At 40.5% G+C, this 6000-nt stretch overlaps 1 protein-coding gene across 2 annotated transcripts in view; it reads left to right on the top strand.

The window, feature by feature from the left end:
- Nucleotides 1-287: 287 nt before the first annotated feature.
- Nucleotides 288-6000, top strand: part of ARHGAP5 (Rho GTPase activating protein 5) — a 43845-nt gene continuing 38132 nt past the window's right edge. For both annotated transcript variants that reach the window (XM_062577303.1, XM_062577302.1), the window contains exon 1: nt 288-511. The gene's annotated coding sequence lies outside the window, so the exon portion shown is untranslated. The remainder of the gene's footprint in view (nt 512-6000) is intronic.

The raw sequence follows: 6000 nt of genomic DNA, 5'->3' as shown, positions 1-6000 counted from the left end.
GCGCGCCCGCACGCGCTGCGGGCGGGCGGGCGGCGAGGCGGCGGCGGCGCCGCGCGCGCGCGCGCGCGCACACGCAGCTGGCGGCGGCGCGCCCCCATCCCCGGCGTCCCAGGGAATCCAGCGGCGGCAGGAAGAGGCGCTTCCCCGCGCACGCGCAGCTGGCGCGGCGGGCGCGCGCTGAGCCGCGGCGGCGGGCGGGAGGGAGGGAGAGGGCGGGAGGGGGGAGGGGAGGGAAGCTGCTGAGGTAAAGTTAGGGGGAGAGAGAGACTCCGTCAGCGAAGCGAGAGCCGGGGAAGCTCGGCGGCCGCCATTACTGAGCCGAGAGCGCCGGGGAAGGGAGCGGAGAGGCGGGACGGGACTGTGGCGGCCGGGAGCGCTCGGGAGCCGCGGGCCGGAGAGCGGAGAGAGCCCCCCGCGGGGAGGAGAGGCCGCCGGGGGCGCCGGCGCGGAGGGAGCGTCCCGGGAATGCTGCCGCCGCCGCCGCGGAGGAGCCGGATCCCGACGGCGCGAGGTGAGGGCAGGAATCCGGTTCCCCCGGGAGCCGGCCCGGCCCGCGGAGCGGCGCGGAGCCGAGCGGGCCGGGAGGCGCGGAGCGGCGCGGAGCCGAGCCGGTGCGGCGGCCGCGGGCTGTACCCGGTCGAGAGGGCCGGGGCCGGCGCGGGGAGAGGGGATCCGGCTGCCCCCGGCCCCCCCCGGGCACCTCCGCGGCGCGCAGGGGCGGTGCGAAGCGCCCGGAGCGCGGCGCCTGGTCCCGCACAGGTGATGAAGGCCCGAGCGATGGGAGGGTCTGAGCCTGCCGTACGAGGCTGCCAGCTGGTCACGGCTCTCCGGGGAGGGAGGAAGGCAGGCAGGCAGGAAGGAAGGAAGGGGAGCTTCCCTGCTCCTCTCTCCTTCCTTCCTCCCTTCCTTCCCATTCCCCTCTTCCCTCTCTACTCCTTTAGCTTCTTCCCTTCCTTTCCTCCTGCCTGTCTCTTTCTCCTTTCGGCACCCCTTTCTCTGTACCCCCTTCTCTGCTCTTCCCCCCTTCTTTACTCATTCTCGTGCTGTCTATTCTCTTCCTTCTCTAACAGATTTGAGCAGTTGTCAATTCTCCTCCTCCTCACCTTCAAATATTGCTCGAAATTAAATCTCAGAAAACTTCACTTTCCTAATGATGCGTGTGCATTTCTGTTTTTCCACCAGGTGGATTTTAAGCCTTTGAAATAGGGTAGCCAGTTGCAGTCTTGCAGCTTTCAAGCATTTTGAATCCCTTCAACCAGCATAACCTTTAGACTCTCTCCGCCCAAGGAAAGCACCAGCAATATACAGATATAACACCCGAATTTGTTAAGTATAGGATATAAGGGGTGTAAAACTCTGTTATATTAAAAATAGAAGAAAGACTGTTTACTCAGAAAAGGAGGACACACTCCCCACCTTCCCCCCAGAATTCACTCCACCCTTCCTCTGTATCCCCCTTTGCCCTCTCTTGTATTGCTTTTGGTATCCTTAGCGTTAAAGATTTCCTTAATAAGTAGGAGGCAAACATTTCTAATCTAGACCAAAATAGGCCTGTGGGGGTATGTGTGTATTCTTGAGTTTAATGTCATGCAGATAACTGGCGGATTTTCTTTTTTTTTTTCTTTTTTTTTTCTTAATAAAAATGCTTGATAGACATTTTAAAACTCTACATTTCAGGGTGAAACAGTAAAGCAGCATTTGCTGCTCAAGTGCACGTCCATTTTAAAGCTGTGCACTGAAGCCGGTTACAACACTGATACTTGTATACTTATTTTATAAATGAATGAGGAATTAATAGGTAACATTTTCGTGTCTTACCTTCATGAGGTTTTATGGTATGGGAGCTGTTTTCAGCAGTGACATCAGTGGCCAGTTACTTGTTTTCTCAAAATAAACCACACATATTTAAAACTTTTAGTATGTATCTAAAACTAGCATATTACAAATGAGCATCCAGTTGCATTTTTAAGAGTATATGCTTTCCTTCATGCCGTCTTTGAAAATTATGTGCTAAAACCTTTTCATAGTGTTACAGTAGCTCAACAAAGTATAATGTAAATATTACACAAATTCTTAAAATTACTACAAATATCAGAAATTGAGCATTTGTTACGTTATCACTAGCTTGTTGCATTATAACAAGTTGCTTTTAAACTTAGAACATGCTGAATGTAAATAGTATGCATTTTTTAAAAGTATCCCTATATAAAGCAACTGCCAGTAGTGTAATAAAAGTAAATAATTGCAACCAAATGTCTGTCTCTTGCTGGTACTGGACTTTATTTTACTTAAAGGTGTTGCATGTGTAACATAATCCAATTAAATACTTACTCAAACTAAATTGTTTTAAAATCCTGTATTTAGCATGAATAGAGTCAAATAGTGTGCATATTTTGAGGTCAAAGGTAAAATGCACTTTTTTAAAAACCATAGTCAATTTTCCATGTACAAAGTTTGCAGCAAAAAATGTGCTAATCATAATGATGGATTGTTCTGTATAAGTTTCCCCTTTGGGAGTTGTTATTTGAGTAGATGGTACTAAAATATTTCCATTTTGTTTAATAAAGATATTAAAAGGATGCTGACAGTATTTTAAGACTTCCAAAGGTACTTTCTTAACAAAAGATGAATTCCATGTACTGGCATCCTTGAGGAATATTTTGCATAGATCTTTAAATCATTCCGCATCATTATTTTTAATAGACTGTTAAGTTGTGTGTTCTTAAAATTATGTATGTATAAGGCATCCTTCAGGGATGAAACTGTCTGACCTTTCCTGTAAGAATGGAAGTTTGTGAAGCCAAATATTCAGTATTAAGTTCTGCTAGCGTGATTATGTTGGTTAGCAAACTGAAAATATCACATCCATTAATAATATACCTATGGGAGTAAGACCTGTAAAGTATTCATATGATAGTGAAAGAATGCTTTTCAGCGGAGTTTATGTTGTTAGGGAAGAGAGTTTACTATGCTGGCAAGAACTCGTTTTGCTAGCATAAGTCACATCACCACCAGGGGGCTTTGTAAGCATAGCTATCCTGGGATAGTCGAACTATCTGCGTCTTTGTAGTGCAGACTAACTTAATTTGTCTGTCCATTTTAAGTAGATGTTTGAAGGAAATAATAATTTTCTGAGTTAACTTAAGGTGTTGCTCTTAAGGTGTTCTGCTCTACTTGTAATAAAAAAAAAAAAAAAACCTTTAGTTTCAAGTAGTCCCAGTAACTCTGGGAATTATATATTAAACTATCAAGATTTTTTCCTTTACCTGTGTTTATTAATAACTAGAGGACACAACATTTGATCACTTTTTTTCTTTCCCCTGAGAATTCTTAGACTAAAGGTCAGTACAGCTAGGATGGAATATTCTCATTTTTTCATCTGTTCTAGAAAGTACTTTTACGGGTATTACGTTTTACATACTACTCTTTGAAACTTCTCATCACTTCATTATTTTTGAAGATCTTTAATAGAATATTTAAGGTGAAGTAAAATGAGTTCAAAATTCCTGTCAGGAAAATACAAAGCAAATGTAGTGGAATTATTTTGAATATGAATGTTCACTGTGCTTTTCTCTATGTAAAAATTAAATAATTACTGTGACTATTTCTGGATATTAGATTTTATGGTAAATTGGAATTGTTTCTTAGGATTGAGTTACTCTTCCCATGCGTTTTTGCAGTTCTGCATCCATTGATGTAATAGCATTACAGAAGAATATTTGCATTTATAAAAGTAAAACAAATGCCTGCTCGCGTAATATTGGACATGTATGTATTTTTATAACTTAGTATTGATCTAGGTGAATTTACTAAGTATGCATAATAATATTTGCTGCTTACGATATTTGCTTAAGGTATGCTTACCACTTTTTGTTTGCTCATATCATGAACAATTTAAAAATGGATAGCAGGTATTCTCATTTTACATAGGTGAAAATTAAGGGGCAAGGCATGTGGTTTGTACAAGGTCAAACACCAACTCACTGTTTGAATTAAGTCTCAAAACTTCTAGTTCCAAGTCCTAGATTTGATGCTGCAGTTGCTCATCAAGTAAAATAACATGTTAATGATTCAGATACATGGATCAATGAAAACAGGAACTAGAACAAATTTTGGAATTTTAATCTTTCATTTTGTGGCAAATACATTTTAGCTGTGTTTCTATGCTTGCCTTGATCCTCCTCTTCTAATCTCCTTTTTCTTTCTTCTTTTTTTTTTTTTTTTTTATCAGTTCTGTCTTGGATGCCCTTTGCAGTATTTATTGGTTCTCTTGTGATTTTTTCCTGAATAACTTTGTAAATACCACAATCAGGTAGGCTCATGCTAATAAACTTCCATGAGCAGTGTGGGTATCTTGAGTAGGAACTTCTGTGTAAAAGGGATTAAGAATTTATTTTTTCTCTAAGCTTGTATTATTTATTTTGCCTTTAAAATAAAGGCTTTGTATCTATATTAAATGCTCTCAGGTATTTGAAAACCTGTAGATAGGTAACTTGAGCTTGAAGTTCAGGTTTGTGTAGTGATGATAGTTGGCACTTTTACAGTTTACATGTTTGTTATATCTTGATATAATTTATGTTAACTTTTTAATTTTTGCTAGCAGTAACAATCATAATAGATGCTCCTGGAATACAGGATTCCAGCTGAGGAATCATGTTCTGCTCTGAGCATAGAAATAAAAGTTTAGAAATAAAGTATAGGCCTTGATTTGATTCTACATATAGTATACTGGAGATCTTCAAACTATTGTTATTAATAGGAGAAGTTTGGTAAATTTTTTGAGAAGTAAGAATGTTGAACTTATATTTTGAAACCCAGTGTTGCAGTGATTTGTAGGACAAGTTGGACAGTCAATATTCCATATACAAAAGCAACGTAATCAATAGGAGAAAAAACTATATAGATGACAACTTACCTTTAAGGATAGTAGTTGACTATTGTAACTGAATCAGAAACGAACAGCTATTGGGATAATCCATTCTTATCCTCTGTTTGCTTAGCACAACTGATCACCATACCACTGAGACTGGACACCTGTTTGGCTTGAGCATCACCATTGAAGACATTTTAAGACATCATCCATTACTATGTTGTTATTGTTTGGTTGAACTTACTTTCTGATATGCAATTTGATTTCTCCCCCCCCCCCCCCCCCGTGTTGGCTGATACTTGCTGAATTTTACCAGCGAATGTTGCATAAATTCTTATTAAAAATAAGATTTCAAGTACAGCTATTTTGCTATGATTATCAGCACTTATGAGTGCAAGCACATTGACTATTAGTAAAGACGACTGGAAATGTAAGTGACTGATCATCCACAGACTTTGGTGAATTGATGTTTTTGGCAAGATGATACTAACACACTCAAGGTCTGATTTTGTTTCTAAAAAAGATTTTGATTTGAAGAGCACACTTTTTATATCCTAAGAGAATTAAAAAAAAAAAAAAAAAGAAAAACTCTTGTTAAATACTGAATGAAAGGTAACCATTTTTAAGTTACATCAACACTAAATTTTACTGGTTCTTCATTTACATTTTTATTGTATTATGTTTTGAGTAGAGCTGCAATTACTGATGTAAGTATAGGTCTTGGAGTTCAGATACCGTATTAAATACTTTCTAGTTCCAAGTTTTCAAAAAGTAACAATAAACTTCCTGTCAGCAGTAACCTGAATGCAAAGATGTATCTTACTTGAAATCAAGATTTTTGATACTTGAAGCAGCTGTGCATTTAAAAAACATCTTACAAACCATTTCAGTGATATTTTTTGTGTTTAGTTTGACTTTGTGATTCTTGACAGAGGTCTCAATGACTTTTGGTTGCTATATTCACATAACTTGCAAAGCAGACTGGAACGTGACAGCCATTTTTTTCATCTGTGCTCTTTACTTGGAGGGCTTGCAGTAGCTGACTAATGTACAAATGCTGTTACAAGACTCTGGTAATTGAAAATAACCTTGAAAAATAGTGATCCCTAACTGAAAGTTTACCTGGGCAG

This window comes from Rhea pennata, chromosome 5 (assembly GCF_028389875.1).
Source record: "Rhea pennata isolate bPtePen1 chromosome 5, bPtePen1.pri, whole genome shotgun sequence".
Classification (NCBI taxonomy): Eukaryota; Metazoa; Chordata; class Aves; order Rheiformes; family Rheidae; genus Rhea; species Rhea pennata.
This window is presented reverse-complemented; position numbering and strand designations above follow the sequence as displayed.